The sequence below is a fragment of the Phasianus colchicus genome, chromosome 39 (assembly GCF_987193195.1).
Source record: "Phasianus colchicus chromosome 39, bPhaCol1.hap1.1, whole genome shotgun sequence".
NCBI lineage: Eukaryota > Metazoa > Chordata > Aves > Galliformes > Phasianidae > Phasianus > Phasianus colchicus.
This window is the reverse complement of record NC_143474.1, coordinates 51,212-72,115: the sequence shown is the minus strand read 5'-3', so window position 1 is coordinate 72,115 and position 20,904 is coordinate 51,212. Positions and strand designations below refer to the sequence as shown.

General features: G+C 44.9%; 1 long non-coding RNA gene across 4 annotated transcripts; it reads right to left on the bottom strand.

Annotated features, from left to right (window-relative positions):
* Positions 1 to 7,956: 7,956 nt before the first annotated feature.
* On the bottom strand, positions 7,957 to 20,283 carry LOC149913249 (uncharacterized). Of its 4 annotated transcripts, none has more exons than XR_016461324.1 (3): positions 13,972 to 14,301; positions 12,820 to 12,933; positions 7,957 to 8,115 (listed from the first exon to the last, which is right to left on the bottom strand). It is a non-coding gene; the product is annotated as an uncharacterized LOC149913249 (long non-coding RNA). The 4 variants fall into 4 exon arrangements; XR_016461323.1 differs by lacking the exon at positions 7,957 to 8,115 and adding an exon at positions 10,816 to 10,996; XR_016461322.1 differs by lacking the exon at positions 7,957 to 8,115 and adding an exon at positions 11,103 to 12,719.
* Positions 20,284 to 20,904: the final 621 nt, after the last annotated feature.

Genomic DNA, 20,904 nt, shown 5'->3' with positions numbered 1-20,904 from the left:
GGCCACATAGACCAGGTTTCTCCCAAAGATGGCATACATTCCCCCAGAAATTCCTGCCTATTCTTCAGAATACGGCCTTTTTCCCAAAATACCAGCTTTCTCACAAAAACCTGTCATTTTCCAACCAAGTCTGCTACTATCTCCCAGAAACAGCACTTTGCTGAGAAATACCTGACATTTGCTCTCCCAAATACTACTTGACACTCCTCCAGAGGACATTGTCTCCTGTATTTACCATGTTTTCTCCCCAAGAGACCACTTGGCTGTCATTGTTTTGGTTTTTGCTTATTTGATTTTCAATATTCCACATCAAAACATCATGTACTGGAAGTGTTAATGCTCTAATTCTACGTACCTATCCCTATACATTGCGGAAGTCATGGGATCTGACCCTTCCGGGTGGGGCGGTCTCTTACTGCCTGGCAGTGGGTGCTGGAGGTGCTTTCCTAGCCGTTCCAAGCTTTTTCAGGTTTGACTCGGTCTCGGGAACTCTCTCTCATATCTTATTTGATTTATTAGTATCAATTTCAATTAGATTGTATTATATAGTATTATTTTGCATTCCGATATCATAGTAAAATAAGTTTACCTCCATAGATTGTTGCTGCTGTTTTTTTCATTTTCCCGCTTCCTTCCCATTTTGTGGGCCCAGGCGGAGGGTGGGGAGGGCAGGGGCCTACTGCCCCCTGTCACGGGCATAAACTGATCTAGTTAATTCCGTGACATAGGCACACCAAAAAGACCACCGTTTCTCTCCAAGACAAGACATTCTTTCCCACCCTTTCCCACTTTTCTCCCAGAGATGGGACATATTCTCCCAGAAATACCAGCTTCTTCTTCAAAATATGGCCTTTTTCCCACAAAAACCAGCCTTCTCACAAACACCTGTCATTTTCCAACCAAGTCTGCTACTATCTCCCAGAAACAGCACTTTGCTGAGAAATACCTGACATTTTCTCTCCAAAATACTAATTGACACTCATCCAGAGGACATTGTCTCCCGTATTTACCATGTTTTCTCCCCAAGAGACCACTTGGCACACCAAAAAGACCACCGTTTCTCTCCAAGACAAGACATTCTTTCCCACCCTTTCCCACTTGTCTCCCTAACCTGTGTCATTTCCTCCCTGAAATACCACTTTTCCCGTGGAAATTTCACCTTCTCTTCCAAAAAGAGCATTTTGTCTCCCAGAAATACCCCTTCTCTTACAACTGCCTCATGCTTTCTCCCCAAAAAGCCTCCATGACAATGCCAAATGGGACACTTGCAACCAAGAAGAGGACACTTTCTCCCAGAAAGACCACTTTTCTCCCCAAGAGAGGAGATTTTCTCCCAATTGGATGACATTTTTGGGAAGAAAGGCCTGTTTTCTTCCGTCAAGAGCATATTTTCTTCCCCAGAGACGACATTTTCTCCCAGAACTACCGCTACTCTTAGAAATACCTCCATTTCCTCCCAAATCGTTATCCCCAACAGAGCTCATTTTCTCCCACAAATAGCACTACTCCATGAAATAGCTCCCATTTTCTACCAAAAATGCTGCGTTACGCTCCACAAGATCACACTCCCAGCAAGATGGCATTTGGTCACAGAAATACTCGCTTCTGCCTCCCAAAATAGGACATTTTCTGCCAAAACAAGACATTTTCTCCCAGAAATATCACTTCTCTTAGAAATACCTCCCATTTCATCCCAAGAATACTACTTGGCGCTCCTCAAGATCACACTTACTCCCATCAAAATCGCCTTTTCTCCCAGATAGACCAGGTGTCTCCCAAATACACATTTTCTGCCACATAGACCAGGTTTCTCCCAAAGATGGCATACATTCCCCCAGAAATTCCTGCCTGTTCTTCAAAATATGGTTTTTCTCCCAAAAAACCCAGCCTTCTCACAAACACCTGTCATTTTCCAACCAAGTCTGCTACTATCTCCCAGAAACAGCACTTTGCTGTGAAATACCTTTCTTTTTCTTTCTACAAATACTGCATTGCAGTTGGAAATATGATCTGTTTTTCTGGAATATGATATTTTCTTCCCTAATTGGAATGTTTCATTCAAATGCTCTTTTTCTCTAGATATGGCGTTTTATTTCTCCGAAAAAATAAAAAAACTGTCTATTTCCCTCAGGTATACTATTTTTAGGAGAAATATCTGTCGTTTTTCACACAGATAGTAAATTTTTCGCGTAGTTGTGGCCTTTTTCTGAGTAATTTGGTATTTCGTATTGTAAGGTCGTATTACTTACGAATACCAATTGTCAGTAGAAAGGATATATGCACTTCGTACGTAGCACAGCGTGGAGGATTCTGCCATTCTACACATGGCGACCATGTAGCAGGCTCCAGCAACATCAACTCCCCACAGCGGATCACCGCGAGTGACGCCTTCTGCCTTCAGCAGCAATCTCGTACTTCTCGGGGGCCGAGAATGTGCGACCTCAGTCTACCGCATTGCCTGCAAGCAGGGGCTTTTATCTCCGCAGTACAGAAAAAATGGCACTCAGCTTCCTGTAACAATCTCCATGAGAGCACAACGTGTGCCTCTCCGGGAACTTCTAGCTGCCTTATTAGAGGGGCATTTCCCCTCTAATAGTAGCACACGAGAGCGAAATAGCGGAATTGCGATGCCGAGAACGTGTGAATTCAGCATACTGCATTGCCTGAAATCGCTCCTTTGCGATGTGCGCAGAAGAAGCCGCTGGTCGGAGAAAAGCATCCGGCTGAAGTCGCTCTTTCTCGGCATGCGAGAGAGACGAGACCGCTGCTGAAGGCTGCAAGCGGCATTTGGGGAGAACCGCGATTTCTCGGCCAGCAACTGCAAACTCTCCATAGCGGTTAACAGAGAGTGGCGCTGTCCACCCACGAGAGCGAAATAGTGAAATTGCTATGCCAGAACGTGCGATTTCAGAATACTGCATTTCCTGAAAACAGGGGTTTTTTTCTCCGGAGGAAAGAATCCACATCTCTCGACTTTCTGTAACGTTCTCTCTGAAAGCACAACGTGTGTCGCTCCTGGAACTTCTAGCTGCCTTATTAGAGGGGCTTTTCCCTTCTACTCTGTTCGTCACAGAATGCTGAAGTGTAGCATCGGAAAAACAGAGAAAAACGAAATGTCCCTAGGAATCAAGGGTTAAGAATGAGAGAGAAGCGTAGTGCAGAATGCATGGACACAAGGAGAAGTCAGAACCGCTCCTTTGCGATGTGCGCAGAAGAAGCCGCTCGTCCGCGAAAAGCATCCGGCTGAAGTCGCCCTTTCTCGGCATCCGAGAGAGAAAGACAAGACCGCTGTTGAAGTCTGAAAGTGGTATTCGGGGAGAAAAGCGATTTATCGGGCAGCAACTGCAAACTCTCCGTAGAGATAATGTCACTGGATTGGAGAACTGTGGTATTTCGGGGAGATAATGTCCTTTTTTTGGGGGGAGAAGATGCCGTTCTGTGAGGGGGAAGCATGCATTTCTGAGAGAAAATCTCCTATTTAGGGTGAAAGTGTCATCTTGCTAACGAACTTCATGGAGAAATTATGAGGTATTTTTATGAAACCTGGTCTTCCCTGGAAAGAGTATATCTGTGATCAAATGCCATATTTCTGGGAGGGAACATCTGATGTGTGGGGGAGAAGGTGATGTATGTGTGAGAAAGCTGGTGTTTCTGGGAGAAAATGCCAGGTATTGGTGAGGAAACAGATGCTAGAGAGGGAAAAGGCCATCCCTTTGGGAGAGAAGTGGTATTTCTGGGAGAAAATGCCCCAAATCGGGGAGTAAGTGTCATCCTGAGGCGTGTCATGGAGTAGATTTGGGAGGAAATGGAGGTGTTTCAAAGAGTAGCGGCACTTCTGGGAGAAAATGTCCTCAGTGGGAAAGACAATGTCCTCTTGAGGGAAGAAAACAGGTCTTTCTTACAGCAAATGTCATCCAATTGGGAGAAAATCTCCTCTCTTGGGGAGAAAAGTGGTCTTTCTGAGAGAAGGTGTCCTCTTCTTGGCTGCAAGTGTCCCATTTGGCATTGTCATGGAGGCTTTTTGGGGAGAAAGCGTGTGGCAGTTGTAAGAGAAGGGGTATTTCTGGGAGCAAATCTCCTCTTTTTGGAAGAGAAGGTGAAATTTCCAAGGGAAAAGTGGCATTTCTGGGAGGAAATGACATAGCTGGGGGAGAAAAGGGGGAACCAGTGGGAAAGAAGATCATGTACTGGAGAGCAACGGTGGTCTTTTTGGTGTGCCAAGTGGTCTCTTGGGGAGAAAACGTGGTAAATAGGGGAGACAATGTCCTCTGGAGGAGTGTCAAGTAGTATTTGGGAGAGCAAACGTCAGGTATTTCTCGGAAACCGGCTGTTTCTGGGAGATAGTAGCAGACTTGGTTGGAAAATGACAGGTGCACATCATATTTTCACATGAATGTAGTAACACAAAAAAAGTTCAAAGCAATAACTGATACACTCAATTATAAAAGCTGCCCTTCCTGTGCAAGAAATGTAACTCAGCCCTTGGGCTAGATGCCATTCTGTGTCATTGATGTAAACCTGGCGGACAGTACAAATACTCTGAATTTAAAATGGCATGACTAAAAATGGAGTCTTTCCTCTAGCTTTTAAGTTTTAAGAAACATAAAATATGTACTTATGCTTGGCAACTTTTCCTTTCATTATATACAAAAGTGACTCTCTCTAAAATAACTGTCAAACTAAGAGGGACTGTCAGAAACCTATCACAGGAGGTAATCTATTTGCTCAGGTTGCTGAAGAGCAATGAAAAAGTAGATATTGAGTTTCGGTTTTCAGCACATACATTAAAGTCCCATGCCTGTAATTAGGTCTCCTACCTTCCAAATAGAATTTTAAAAAAGTTTGATACATGATTATTTTAAATTATTTTTCTATAATTGGTTAGTGGTATTGTGGAACACATATTTAAGGATTAATGATGAGTAAGATTAGAAATCCAAAAGGTGTAAAATTCCATGCAAACTCAATTAAGTTTCAAGGACATTTCCATCAGAAAGAATGGAAATGAAGAAAGAACGGAGCCCCCAGGCTGGTTGTTGAGTGAGAATTACTGCTTACCCAGCATCCGTTTGCTTCATCAAATGTCCCCCATCTGCTCACAGAAACCTCTCTGAGATGCTTTTCTGAAGAATATTTGGCAGCATGTTTCCCAGGGCTGATGCCTAGAGGAGAGGGTTACATGGAGACTTGCTGTCTATCTTGATGGCAAACCCCTCCTAAGTAGGAATCCAGAGCTGGTGACTCACTTTGTAGTCTTGTATAGGTCTGGGGCAAGACAACATTATGGCAGTGGGGAGATATTCATGGTCAGGCTGGACAGGCCTCTGAGGTCTCTGACCTCTGTGGGTGTCCCTGTTCATTACTGGGGAACTGGACTCAATGGTCTGTAAGAGTCCCTTCCAACTCAAAAACAAATTCTATGATTCTATGATTCTATGAATATTCCTGGTTTTATTACAAGTACAAATACTGGTAAAGCCTACATTCAAATTGTTTATTCCTTGCTTTTGGAGAAGCTAAAACACTAGCACTAGGAGTTTTAATCAACGTAGATAATAGCTTGTCAGTTGTTATGCACAGTGGTACGTGCACCCAGTTTGAAATTTCAGTGCCATTAATGTTTTTAATTTTTTAAGTGATATGACACAGTACATGCAATCAACAATAATGAACATACCATGGTTCAGGACCCCTGATCTCTCAGCTAGTAATTTAAAATATTTTCATGTGTAGAGACAAGACAAGTATTATGTCCTAAATGGAGTCTAGGTCCCCAGCACTATTTCTCTCTCTATTTGATCCCTAAAAACAACTGTTTTCTTGCCAAAGATTTTGCATCGTTAAATCTCCTTTCTGAAACAATGAATATTGTGTAGTTGCAGGCCACTTTTTCAAACCTGTGGACATTCCCTTTGCTTCTAGTTCTTTAAGCAACCTGCAGTTGCAATACACTTTTGCAGTACAGTCTTGAACCTCTTTATTCCTTGTTTTTCAGTCACCATGGGCTGTGTCTGTGCTGTCTTTGTAACCAGGACCAGGGAATGACCTCTTTTCTCCCAGTCAGTTTTCTCAACACATCTACTGGTGTGGATGAAGCAAGCAAAGGCAACAAGAAAAGCAAATACAATTATACTAGCAAGCAGGAGTATCATTTATTATAGATGATAATCACATGTTGGTTTGTCACTAGGTGTGTTTAATCAACTACTTTCTTTTTGAAATAAGAGTGAAGATAAAAGAAAAGTTCAAATAGGATTCCTACATGTCTCGTTTTCATTAAAGATTAGATCTGCTACAACACGATGAACTGAGGATAATATAATGTAACGTCCAAACACTTTGTTTCAAGTAATGTTAACACTGAATGAAAGGTATACAGGCTTCAATGAAATTAGGAAGTTGAGGCCTAGTTGAATGCTATTTGTTGTTGAATGGTATTTGTGACAGTGTTGAAAGAAATGGCTGATGTTATTGTAAAGTTACTGTCTGTCATCTATGAAAAACGGTGTTCTGCACAGGTCTGTGAGTGTTAGAAATGGGCTTTCTTGAAGAGCTGTCTTTATGGAAAAGGAGGCATTGCTTGCAAACTGGTAAATTGGGAAAAAAAAAAAAAAGTAACATTTCTGATTTCCAATTTAGTTATTAGAAAATCCCCATCATCTCTCTTTATATTATATGAATACTCCATGGTGTCCTTGGGATGACAAGATGCCTGTACTGCTATTTAGATATGCACAAATACAACAAATCCATGGGCAGATCTTTCCCCTACTGCATTTTTTTAATGTATTTCTTTATTGCTAAACTAAAAGGAAAATAATAGTAGAAAAAATTCAATCACCTTAATCAGCACATGCAAGTCTTAAAAATCTTTTTCTTGCTCTGACTGGTTTGAGAGCCTATTGTACTGAGAAGCAAAAACAGATTACAAGTAAAACACATAAAACAGAATACAAGCATGTCTATTTCTAAGTTCTCTGGTACTCAAAAATCTAAATACCTATTCATGTAGCTGCATTCATTGCTTTAAGTCATTAGCCAAAAGTAAATACGTAAGGAGAAACAGAGACAAAATTGACTTTATAAGAAGAAAATATATTTTAATATTCAAAATATTCTAAGTCACCATGCTGCCCTTTGAAGACAGCATTCATGTCTCATCTTGATCATGCTGACAAGCATCTCACGGGTATCTGCTTTCACTTACGTTGATTGTACAGTTTAGTATCTGTAATACTGAAAAGACCTGATGGGAAATGTTACCTTCCAAATTTTGCTCTGTGTATATGCATTTCCTATTTAAACCCTCACTCAGCAAGAGAAGGAAAAACACTTCTCAGTTTCAGTGTAAGTGCCCCATGGAATTTTCTACAGGAAAAATATCACTTTAGATCTGTCAGACAATAACATTTTATTACCTCAAGGATGTTATCTGAACCTGAGGTCTAATATCTAAATGAACTGCAGTTCAGATTATTTGAGATTTAGCAGAAAGACAGAGGGATGGAAAGTTTCATAGAAAGATTCTATGGGGAGAAGTCTCATTCATTTATTGTGGATAAATATGATGAAAAGGTATTCATATACCAAGTTTTAATAACTGTATGGTTAACAGGAGGAACAGTAGACAGCTTTGAGCAGTAGCTGACATACAGAACAGGAGAGTTGGAAGAGTAATATTTCCAAGAAGATTAATTTAATTTAAAGGCAGAATGTTTTTTGGCTATTGGAAAGTTCTCTGTTGTGTTGAGCAAAAGGATAGATATACTGGCTGAAAATAAACCTGTAAAAGTGAGGTAATGCATTTACTAAAACAACAATAATTGCTATATCAGGATGGATCGTATATTAAAGGCAATAAAACTCTGATTAATAGCTGTCAGGTTATTTCTTTATTTTTCTCAAATATTTATTTGAGCGCAACATACTATAAATACTTTAAAGAAAATGTTTATCTTATATTTGTACATGATTGCACTCAGTAATACATGGAAGAGCAGCCACTGAAGTGGGAGGATCATAAGCCCAATGTATGTGAAGAGAGAGAGCAATAAATTTGATTCTTCTCAGCATTTTTCTGTTACAGGTTTTGAGAAACTTGTTAGATTTTAGTACCTGTAAATGTAAATGAAACCAACATAAAATACCATACATAACCTTATTACTTTAAATAACATAGAAAATATGGATTGGAAGACTCGTGTGCATGTTCTTTTTTTCTGTCTTAGACCTGAATAAAGCTGTAAAGAAGAAATTAATGCTCTAGTAAGTCACTGTCAACTCTTGCAAGTCCATTTGGGAGAAAATTTGACACTCCATTTTTTTTTTTCTTGTTGTCCTTCTATCTCCTACTCTCCTTTTTGTGTATGTTTATTATTTGCCTCATTTCTGTGAAAACAAATCAGGCTCCATTAATAAAAGCAAAAACTGTTTAAGGCCATCCATCTTACTCATTCTCCTCAAAGGTTTGCTGCCACTTGTTCTATCACAGAGGACTGCAAAACTTTTTTGCTCCACATTGTTACCCTCTAAAGGTAAAATGAATAAACTGCTTAAGAAGATGTTGAAAGACTCTTAATGGTGCATTTATGATCATAACATACGTATTTGTGAGACCTAAGGATTTTTATTCATTCTATTTTTGTTCAATGTAAAATCAAGATTAACTTCTTAGATTTTCTGGACATCCTCGTTGTATAAATTTAATTTTTTACTCCTTTTCCTTGTACAACTTCTGAAATCTGACAGTAAGAACATTTTTATTTTTGTCTCAAACCTCTTTTTTATTCTTTGTCCATCTATTTTTTTTCCCCCTATGATGCTTCTTATAACTTTACCAATTACTTTGTGTTCCATTTCATTACGTTATTTATTTTTGCTTTTTCTTTAGGGCAGGATATGTCTACTGCTATGCATCTGCACAGTTCCTACAATGGAGCTTTGATCCTGGTTGGATTGCTTAAGTGCCATTAACATAAACGTGGTTAACAAAAATAGTAGTTTCAGCTTAGTATTTTTCATGCTAAATCAGGTTGAAAACTAGAAGAATAAAAGTTTTTTTGTAAGAAACATAAACATCCATGTTGATTTCATAAGTGAAACTGATTCTGTTTTTGAAGAGCGGAAGAAATTTAAATAATTCATCTGAAAGCAAAGTTCACTTCTGTTTTTATGTTCTCAGAAGTGAATCATCAGATTAAACTAGCATGCCACAGTTTAGTGGTAAACCTCTAACACTACCAAATCTACATATGTAGATTTTGCTTTAATGTCACAGGCAACAGAATGTAATCAACTAACAAACAAAACAAGCAAACAGAAAATTCACATCCAAATAAACCAGAAAGAGGAGTTTATAGACACTCTACAGAACTGTTAGCTGTGCTATGCTTTTCAAAAGCTGGAATTTGTCCTACAGACATCTCAGAAGTTGCACATCTGTCCAAGAAGAATCATTGCACTTTATTTCTACTGTACATGTTTATCTTATATCTTATTCTTCATTACTGTTATGTACTATGCAAAATACATAAAGAAAAAAAGCAGTAATCAAACTATACATACTGTGAGCAGGGCTTTGTGAAGGCTGCAGTACTGTACAGAAGAAAGCCTTGAACAGATCTATCTCAAATTCAGGGTAATAATACATTTATTTCCTACCCACATTGCTCATGTAATCCACCAACTATTTTAGGAACGCCTAGATTCGTAAAAATACAGAAATTAAAGTGATTTCCTGATCAACCCTTACAGAAAGACACAAGTTTAAACATGAAAGCAACTATGAATGCTTTGGAGAGAAAAAAATAGAATGTAATGTTAATAATCCCTGTAATGTTAATAAGCTAAATAACAGTTTCAAAGTTTAGTATCTTGATGCTTTACGGAGCTCCCATAGAGATGGTGAGCAACTGCTACACATCTGCACGCTGACAAAAGACACGCTCAGCATCCTCACAACATTGCTCTGTTGTAATCTAACGTCTGGATGAACATAAAAGCTCCTGAACAGTGCACGGACTCAGGATTCCAACACAAACAAGAGGATTCTCTCTCTTCAGCCCTACATACTTTCTGCAGACCATCAGACCACTGCTACCGAGCTTCTCCACAGCTGTGTAGAGACAGCTACTTCATGTGGAGTCTCTCATTGTCTTCTCGCATCCTTTTAAGTGGTATGACATTCTCACTGTGGCACTTTGATATTGTCACCTTGTGTACAGTCTGACTGTGACTCATAGAACCACAGACTGTTCTCTTCTGCACATAATCGCACATCTCTTTTTTCTTTTTTTTCTTTTTTCCCTACAGAATGCCTCATATTTCCCCGTTTCCTATGTGTTCCTATCTGCCTCTATGTTACCACCCACCTCAACCCAGCAGTACCGAATGACACATTCCTTTTTTCATACCTTTTCCCCCAATGTGTGGAAATCCCACTATCCCCCATCACACCATGCCCACTAACCATGTTCCTCAATGCCACATCCATACATTTCTTGAACACCTCCGGGGATGGTGACTCTACCACCTCCCTGGGCAGCCTGTGCCACTTCCTCACCACTCCTTCTGAGAAGAAACATTTCCTAATATCCAACCTGAACTTTCCCTGTGCAGCTTGAAGCCATCGCTTCTCACACTATTGCTGGTTACCTTCACAATTGGTCTGTAGTGTTGTAGTTTTGCAGAGTTACTCAACCTAACTTCTCCATTCTGCTTGCTTCCCTCCTGCCTGCGCTCCTGGACTGGTTTGTGACAGCTAGGCTAGTCTTGTACTACACTCCTTATCTTTTCTGTGCGGACAGATAGTTCATTCACAATCTTGAAGCAGTTTCTTTGAGTAACTGCCAGGTTTCAAACATTTTTTCATCTGTGTCAGCTTTCTGGGACATCATACTGAGTTGTTGTAGGGGTTCATTGTAGTCTATCTTCATGAGATATTTTTATTTTGACATCCTTGCTTCTTTTGAAAATGATGTAATTTCCCTGCAAAAACCTGCGAAGCCATGCATACATGTATGTATGTATATACGTATAAAATATGTATGAAAGCATAAGTATAGCGTATATATAAAAACATGTATCCATGCATGCGTACATACTATATACTGTAGTATATACATACATAACTCTCTCTGTTTCTAAAGAATAACGAGAATTTAAATATTTCCTGGCTTTTGTGACCAATTAATTCAGATTAAGACCCATAAAAGTAAACAAAGGATGATGGGTGTGCCATCAGCAAACAAGCTTGTCACACTGCTGGCAAATGGAAATAGGCATGACTCCTTACTCATTTTTCTAATAATCCTGTGCAGAAATTGTTGGCTTTGCATCCACTGCCGCTAGTTAGGTGAAAGTGCTATGGATCCCTTTAGCTGTAACATTCTGCCATTTTTGATATTAAAATGAATTTGAAGAAATACATCAACTTCATCTATAAAAGGGTTCCAGGATCAAAATGCTCATCAGGGTACAACACGCGTGCCGACTTACTTACAGGGAGATTTCTTATAAGAGAAGCAGGTCTAAGACATCTGTTTATCTCCAATTTAAACAACTTAATTTAGGTAGAATTATGTGTTTTACAGCTATTCACGCAGTTGCTTACTAGAAATATCTGATTTAATTGCAGAGATGTTCTAGACCTAAACCAGGGTCTATTTAAGACAGAGAAAGCTCTGCATTGACAATTTTTATATTTGTTGTGGTTACATCATTGAAGTGAATACATTGTGTTTATATTAAATTGTAAGAAGAACCATTTTTAATAAGCTTTAACATTTTAATTTGATATCCTCTTCTGATTTAAGTGTGGCCTTATGACTCTCCATAGAAAAAGATTATTCTGCCCACACTGAGGCTAAATGACAAAACCCCAGTAACTCAAAAAAAAAAAAAAAAAAGAGAAACAAATGACTAATCTCAAAAGCCTTTGGAAATATTATGCAAATATACCACAGCAATAGAAAGTATCAGATGGGATGAGTCACATCAACAAGTTACCATGGTTTGACAAGTAGCAAAAGCAGAGTAAAACCACTCTTTCCTAAGTCTCTCTGTGAGGTTTAAGCTGACACGCTTCACTTCACATCTGAGGCAGACTACAAATCGGCACGAGCTACTGCACCTCAGCCATGGCACAGGCAAAAGCTTTCCTTGTCCTGGAGTCAGCTGCACAGAGAGGCTCTGCTGCTCTGGTCCCTGCCACGGCTGCATTTTATCCAACCCATTCCTGTGCTCATCTGAGCCCACGATGAGTCAGTGCAGAGAAGCTAACTGCAGATATCTCCTAGCTTTGCCAAAATGTTTTCTGTGCTTCACTGGGTCAGCTCGTCACCTCATCAGCAGGGAGGCTTGGGATGCACTACACGGACAAGGAGGCAAGGAGAGCAGGAGCAGAGCAACTTCTAGGGGCAGCTAGCCATACATTCAGTTAAACTGTACCATCAAAACACATCCTTGCTCTTACAGTCATTAGCCCAAACCAAGAGTTATTAGAGTTGCTTCCAATTTATCTCCTAATCCATTTCAAGGGAATTGTTTTTCTACTAAATAGCCATACAGGAAGCTTCAAATGTCACCTATCTGCCTGAGTGATTTCACAAAAAAGACTGACATGTTTAGGAGAAAGACTTCTTGAACTTGCAGTAGATCGTCCATAAGCACAAAATCCATGCCACTGATCAATAAATATCTCCATTCTCAGCTGTCAAGGGCTATAGACATACCAGAGAAATACACTAGACTCAGTCCTTTTGACTAAAAATACCAAAATCATACGTAATCCTCATATGTATTACAACACAATGTAATCACCTTCAGATGGATGAGCATCACTCCTCGGAAGCTTAGGGGAAAGGGGAGCTGTGTATGGTGGAGAGTCCTGAGAGTATCGTTTAACACTTCCGTTTTCATGTATTTCTTCTTTTGCTGTGAAAAGGAAAGATATCACCAATTTATTATGGTATAAAAATGCTCACAGGGAAAGTCAAAGTACAAAAGCAAAAACATACATCAAGTCATTCACCAGGTAACAAATCCATTTCACATAGAATCGGTCATTCAATACAAACTTCAAAAGCTGAAGTAACAGCTTAGTTTATACTATCATCATCCAAATTTCCAAATTTAGGCTACTTTCCTGAAAAGTATTAAAGCAAATGACTTTTATTTGATGAAATGAAACAAATACAATTTCTCTACTGGAAAAAAACAAAACAAAACAAATAAAAACCGAAATACCAAAACCACCACAATACTTTATTTTCTAAAGCAGCACCTCTAAGACTGAAACTGCATTGATGTCAAAGTTTTCTCAGCTATGGCTCCTGATAACCCTTGGACCGGGACTCATAATACCAGCACTGCAAGCCATTTGATGGGAGACCCTGAGCATGTTATTTCCCTCTCACTCTATATACCCCCAGAGTACCAAAACTCACATAAAATGTCACAAGCAGCCAGCTGCAAAACCCACCTTCTCTACTAGACTGTATGCTGCAGAATTTAAAATTTTGGAGCCGCCACTGCGCAAGGTGAACAAAGAAGGAAGAAAAGAGTATTTAATGTTGTAGGATAGGCTGAACTGAATCATCTCTCAGAGCAAGCCCCTTCTTATAAGGTAGTAAGCATCTTTCTCCAAGGTTATTTTATGATTCAAACATAAATTGAACAGGCAAAATGTGAAGTTTTGAGTCTGTTCTTTTAGTAACCCAGTGGTACAATACATATGTTTCCTACTTGACCACAAGAAAGAGTTAGCAGAACAAAATGATTTCTGCACATGTGGTATGAGCTATCCCAACCTGCCACAGCACTTGTGCTCTGGAACGAATCCTCTAAGAACTGAAGAGTATTCATTTCAATCAATTAAAGTTATAGCAAAGCAGATTAAAATGTTAAATTTCATAAAGTAACCACACTTATCAAAAATATCAGTACTTGTAAACAACACCTGTTTGATAGTACCTGGTTTGTTCCTATCGTACTCCGTGGGACTATGTGCACACCCCATGTAGGGGCTGAAAGGCTGACTACTGAAAAGATTATCGCATTGAAGACTGTGGCAGAGTTTCTCCAAGAAACGTAGGACAAACGATGCACTGTTTACAGAAGGAAGATTGATGGCATGCTTCTCCCCATCAAAGGAAGCTGCGAATAAGAAGAAGATGTCAAACAGCCCCTGAGCATCACGAAGTATAGCAAAACACTAACAAGTAAAGGAGAAGACATTCAGCTTTGATTTAAAACATGCAAGACATGAGAGGAATAAACAATCTTTCTGGTGTTGTCCTTGATCGCCGAGGATCGCCGCTTCGGAGCTGTTTCAGCCAGAGCCGCAGCGGCTGATCGCGAAGAACACGTGGATCTCGATCGGTTCCCTCTTCCGGGGGTCCCCGAGACAACAGAGAAGCCCGGCAGCTCTCGCGAGAGCGGCTGACGCAGCGGGGGCGTTGCCAGGGCAACGCCTAGAAAAAACCTCCAGCGTCGCTGCCCACCAGGGCGGAGAGGAGAGGCGTTATCACTGTGAGGTAAGTGGCAGGTGCGGGGTCACCCATTAACGACCTGGTAAGGGGGCGAGGGCAGAGCCAGCACTATCAGCAGCAGGGTAGGGCTGATCGGTCACGCCCTGTTAAGGCTATTCTAGTTGTGCTAATTAGTCTTCAGGTTCTCCATGGCTCCACCCCGGCGGAAGGCTACTGTCTCTAAAAATAATGTGGGGACCCAGACAGAGGCCCCCTGCACATGTAAAAGAAAGACTGCCAAGAAGAATGCAGAGACGCAGACTGAGGTCCCAAAACAACATGCTAGTGTGCAGGTCACTGGCTGTGATGAGTGCCAGAGCCTGGCCCTTGCAGTGCCAGGCGATGGAGGCAGCACTTGTGTAAGATGTGACCAGCTAAAGGACTTACTTTGCCTTGTGGTCAACCTGAAGGAGGAGGTGGAGAGGCTAAGGACCATAAAGGAATGTGAGAGGGAGATTGATTGGTGGTGCCAGTCCCTGTCAGCTCCGAGATCTTGGCACACAGCTGAGGCTCTGCGTGGAGCGTGTCACCCCCTGCCGCCTTGCAAACAGGTAGTAGAGGGGAACCGGCAGGTAGACTGTGTTCCTGCTGCAGTGCAAGGCAATTTGAGAGCAGAGCAAGGCAATCTAAGGGAGGAGGAGGAGTGGAAAAGGATACCGGCTCGGCGAAGTGGGTGTCCTCCATCCCGACCATCCTCGGCTCCCCAGGTGCCTCTGCAAAATAGGTTTGAGGCCGTGAATCTCGAGGGAGAGGTGAGTGAGGGGGTGGAGGGAGGTCCACCTGTAAGGTTGCCTCGGGCGAAGCGGTCGACCCCACGCCTCAAGACTGCCTCCGCCCGGAAGGACAGAAGGGTGGTTGTCATAGGTGACTCCCTGCTGAGAGGAACGGAAGGCCCTATATGTCGGCCTGACCCTACCCGTAGGGAGGTGTGCTGCCTCCCTGGGGCAAGGGTCAGGGACATTGCTAGGAAACTTCCTGGTCTGATTGGCCCTTCTGATTATTACCCATTATTGATAGTTCAGGCTGGCAGTGATGAAGTCGCTGAGAGAAGCCTGAGGTCTATCAAGGAAGACTTCAGGGGACTGGGGCGGGTAGTTGAAGGAACGGGTGTGCAGGTGGATTTTTCTTCCCTACCTTCAGTGGCAGGGAAGGATACCGAGAGCATCCAAAAAACCCGCCTCATAAATAAATGGCTAAGAAGTTGGTGCAAGCACAGGAACTTCGGTTTTTTTGACCACGGGGTAATTTACTCTGCGCCTGGCATGATGGCTGCAGATGGAAGTAGCCTGTCTCCAAGGGGTAAGAGGATCCTAGCCCAGGAACTGGCAGGGCTCATTGAAAGGTGTTTAAACTAGGTATGAAGGGGGAAGGGGACAGAATGAGGGCCACTGGGGTTGAGCGGGTAGTTCGTGGCTCAAAATGGAGTTCGATGGGTGAAAAGGGTGGAGTTCAAAGGGATGGAGAGAGGCAGGGGGGTGCTGCTTCCCTAAAGTGTCTATACACTAATGCGCGCAGCATGGGAAATAAACAGGAAGAGTTGGAGATCTGTGTGCGGTCACAAGGCCATGATCTCATTGCGATCACGGAGACGTGGTGGGACAGCTCGCATGACTGGAATGTTGTCATGGAGGGCTGTGTGCTTTTTAGGAAAGATCGGCTGGCGAGGCGGGGTGGTGGAGTTGCTCTTTGTGTGAGAGAGCAGCTAGAATGTATTGAACTCCACCTGGGGGAGGGTGATGTAGCAGTGGAGAGCTTGTGGGTGAGAATCAAGGGGCAGGCTGGTATGGGTGACACCGTTGTGGGTGTGTACTACAGGCCCCCTGATCAGGAGGAGGAGGTTGACGAGGCCTTCCACAAGCAACTGAAAGTAGCGTCGCAATCCCAGGCGCTAGTGCTTATGGGGGACTTCAATTATCCAGATATTTGCTGGAAAAGCAACGTGGCCAGGCACGCGCGGTCCAGACGGTTCCTGCAATGTGTCGAAGACAACTTTCTGATGCAGATGGTGGAGGAACCGACGAGGGGAGGGGTGTTACTGGACCTTATTCTCACAAATAAGGACGGGTTTGTTAAGGAAGTAAAAGTTGGGGGTAGCTTGGGTTGTAGTGACCACGAGATGGTGGAGTTCAAGATCTTGAGTGGAAGGAGCAAAGCAAAAAGTAGGACTGCTACCCTGGACTTTAGGAGAGCCAACTTTGATCTCTTCCGGGACCTACTTGGAGCTATCCCGTGGGCTAGGGTGTTAGAAGGTAAGGGGGCCTGTGAGAGCTGGTTGGCATTTAAACAGCTCTTCTTCCAAGCCCAGGATCGGTGCGTCCCTGTGAGCAAGAAATCAGGAAAGGGTGGCAGGAGACCTGTGTGGATGAGCAAGGAGCTCATGCACAAACTCAAAGGGAAAAAGAAGGTCCATGAAATGTGGAAAAAGGGTCTGACCACTCGGGAAGAATATAGAAATGTTGTCAGGGCCTGCAGGGATGCGACGAGGAAGGCTAAAGCCCACCTGGAATTGAATCTAGCAAAGGTGGTAAAGGATAATAAAAAAGGCTTTTTTAAGTATGCTAACAGTAAAAGGAAGACTAGGGAGAATGTAGGTCCCCTACTAAGTGAGGAGGGTGTTCTGGTAATGGGGGATGCTGAGAAGGCGGAGATACTGAACGCCTTCTTTGCTTCTGTCTTCAGTGAAAAAGCTCCCCCTCGGGAATCCCAGGCCCTGGTGGTTAGTGAGAAGGTCTGGGGAATAGAAGACTTCCCTTTAGTCAGGGAAGAGGCGGTCCGAGAGCGCCTAGGCAACACCAATGTTCATAAATCCATGGGACCCGATGGGGTGCATCCACGGGTGCTGAGGGAGCTGGCAGAGGTGATTGCTGAACCGCTCTCTATCATCTTTGAGAGGTCTTGGAGAATGGGGGAGGTGCCTGAAGACTGGAGGATAGCCAATGTCACTCCGGTCTTCAAAAAGGGCAAGAAGGAAGATCCAGGTAATTACAGGCCAGTCAGCCTCACCTCTGTCCCTGGAAAGGTGATGGAACAGATTGTGCTGGATGCCATCTCCAGACAACTGGAAGAAAAGGTTATCAGGAGTAGTCAGCACGGGTTCACCAGGGGGAGGTCGTGCTTGACCAACCTGGTAGCCTTCTATGATGTTGTCACTGGCTGGGTGGATGGGGGGAGAGCAGTGGATGTGGTCTACCTTGATTTCAGCAAGGCATTTGACACTGTCTCCCACAACATCCTTATAACGAAGCTGAGGAAGTGTGGGATAGATGAGTGGACAGTGAGGTGGGTTGAGAACTGGCTGACTGGCGGAGCACAGAGGGTTGTCATTGGCGGTGCAGAGTCTGGTTGGAGACCTGTAACCAGCGGTGTTCCCCAGGGGTCGGTGCTGGGACCGGTCCTGTTCAACATCTTCATCAATGACCTTGATGAGGGGGTAGTGGCCACCCTCAGCAAGTTTGCTGATGATACGAAGTTGGGAGGATTGGCTGACACGCCTGAAGGCTGTGCTGCCATTCAGCGAGACCTGGACAAGCTGGAGAGCTGGGCAGTAAGGAACCAGATGAGGTTTAACAAAAGCAAGTGTAGAGTCTTGCACCTAGGGAGGAATAATTGCATGCACCGGTAGAGGTTGAGGGATGACCTGCTGGAGAGGAGCTCTGCGGAGAGGGACCTGGGTGTCCTGGTGGACGACAGGTTGGCCATGAGCCAGCAGTGTGCCCTTGTGGCCAAAAAGGCCAATGGCATTCTGGGGTGCATTAAAGGGAGCGTGGCCAGCAGGTCGAGGGAGGTGATCCTCCCCTCTACTCTGCCCTGGTAAGGCCTCATCTGGAGTACTGTGTCCAGTTCTGGGCTCCCCAGTACAAAAAAGACAGGGATCTCTTGGAAAGAGTCTAGCGGAGAGCCACAAAGGTGGTGAAGGGCCTGGAGCATCTCCCCTATGAGGAAAGGCTAAGTGATCTGGGTCTGTTTAGCCTTGAGAAGAGAAGACTGAGAGGGGACCTGATCCAGGTCTATAAATATCTAAGGTGTGGGGGGCAAAGTGGCGAGGCCAGACTCTTTTCAGCAGTGTGCGGAGACAGGACAAGGGGAAATGGCCAGAAGCTGGAGCATAGGAAGTTCCGCACCAGTGTGCGCAAGAACTTCTTTACGGTGAGGGTGACGGAGCACTGGAACAGGCTGCCCAGGGAGCTGGTGGAGTCTCCTTCTCTGGAGATATTCAAGACCCGCCTGGACGCCTACCTGTGCGACCTGGTGTAGGGATCCTGCTTTGGCAGGGGGGTTGGACTCGATGATCTCTGGAGGTCCCTTCCAACCCCTACGATTCTGTGATTCTGTGTGATTCTGTTTAACACGTTTATATCCAAAGAACTGGTTGTACCTTCCATTGGATCCATGCCACTTCAAATTTGCTCTATGAGAACTTATTTTCAGAAAATAACACTGGCTTTAAACGAGTATAACAAATCTATTCTCTCAACATCAAAATCTTACGGGCAATTTCAGTTGTTTGCTTATAAAACAGTACCTCTATACCACCTATTTGCAGGAGATAACCAAGAAAAGATCCATTACAGCAGTCTTGCACACCCACACAACTCGAAGTAGCGTTTAAGTCCACACAATGGAAAAAGCTCATACTCCTACCACCCAGCCCACCTGTTAAAATGGCGCTTTGTGCTCCTACTCCAGGCAGGTAGATCTTATTAAACGCTTGTCTTTTTTTTTTTTTTTTAAACTGCAGCTCAGCAAGAAAACGCACGCACTAAGAACACTATCGTTGTTTCAAGCAAACACAGAAAACTATGCGAAAGGATGAATTCGATGCCCTTAGGCTGAAACGCGATGAGGGAAAAATGATAGTTCCACACCCTCACGGAGGGCAGAACGCTGTCGGGAGCGGGAATCGCGCTCGCCGAAGCAGCGCCGTCAGGCGGGGCGGCGCGCAGCCGGTGACAGCGGGAGCCGGGGGCGCTCAGCATCCCTCGGCAGCGCGGCGCGGCGACCGACAGGGCACCGCTCACAACTTCCCTCCCGCAGCACCGCAGCACCTCCACACTGCTCGCCACAAGCTCTCCGCACGCCAACGGGTTTCCCAACCCTCCTCGGCTTCGCGTCCTCCCACAGCCGAAGCGACGAGTCGCGCGGCTCTGCCCTCGCAACTCCCCCCGCCCCGCGCACGGAGGCGGCCCCCAACCGCAGCGCCCAGCCGCAGCCCCCAGCCGCTCCCCCCCTCGCGCAGCGCCACTCCGGGGTGCCGCCTGCCGCAGCGACGGCGGCGGGGAGCCCTCGCGCCCACAGGCGGCCTTCCCGGGGTCTGCCCTCTCCGCCCCCCTCCCACCTACCTGAGGGCAGCCGGCATCCGTCCGCGCGGCGGCGCACAGCCGGTGGCACCGCGCGCACAGCCTGCCTGCCTGCCTGCCTGCCGCCCTCCCTCGGACGAGGGTCCCCTTAGACGAAAGCACAGCCCCAGCCCGGCCGCTACCGCGAGGGACCGCGCCCGCGGCCGGAGCCCGGGGGCCGCGAGGAGGGAGGGCGGAGCGCCCGGTGACAGGTGAGGACGGCCCCCGCGCCGCTCCCTACCTCGCGCCGCTCTCCTCGCAGCCGGCGGCTCGCTTACCCTCGACCGCCGCCGCCCCCTCGCTCCGTTCCCCCGCCCTACCGCGGCGTTCAACGCGGCCCCGCTAGCCGCGAGGCCCCGCCCCCCGCCCCGCACTGACGGCTCTCTCCGCCAATAGCGAAGAAGACGGCCGTCCTCGAGCTCCGCCCTCACCTCCTTCGACCAATAGGAGCTATCCGTGGTGCTGCCCCTCCACCTTCCCGGCAGGCTCGGTTGGCTCGCAGCTGCCGAGCAACGGGCGCGGGGCTGCGGGTGGGGCCGCTGAGGGCGGTGGCCGGGTGAGGCCCCGCTGCGGGCCGGGGTTGGTGCCGCGGGATTGTGCCCGGGGCTCCTCGTTCGGGAGCTTTCGCCTCATAGATGGACGTTTTTTGTTCCCCTCCCCTTTTTCCCTCTCGGCTCAGCCATCAGGAGGATGGAAATATCTCCCGCGCTCACAAAGCTGTAATCTCGGCTTGCAGATTGTGCTGCTGGAGCCTGCGGGGCTGTGCTTCCTGCTCTGCTCACGGGAATTAAAAACGTGGGTGAAAAATAAAGCTGCTTCCGGATGCACTGCGTGTCAGATGCATCGCAGCACGGTGCAGCTCTACCGTAATGGATGCTCCATCCCAGCTCCCATTTTCCTGGAGTGCTACAACGGTTGTTTAAATGAGAAAACCCTGTGGAGTCTGCTGGATGCGGTGTGCCATTGGTTGCAAATGGCCAGCCCAGCACTTCCCACATGAGGATATGAACCTCAAAAACATCCACACAGGCATGGCCACC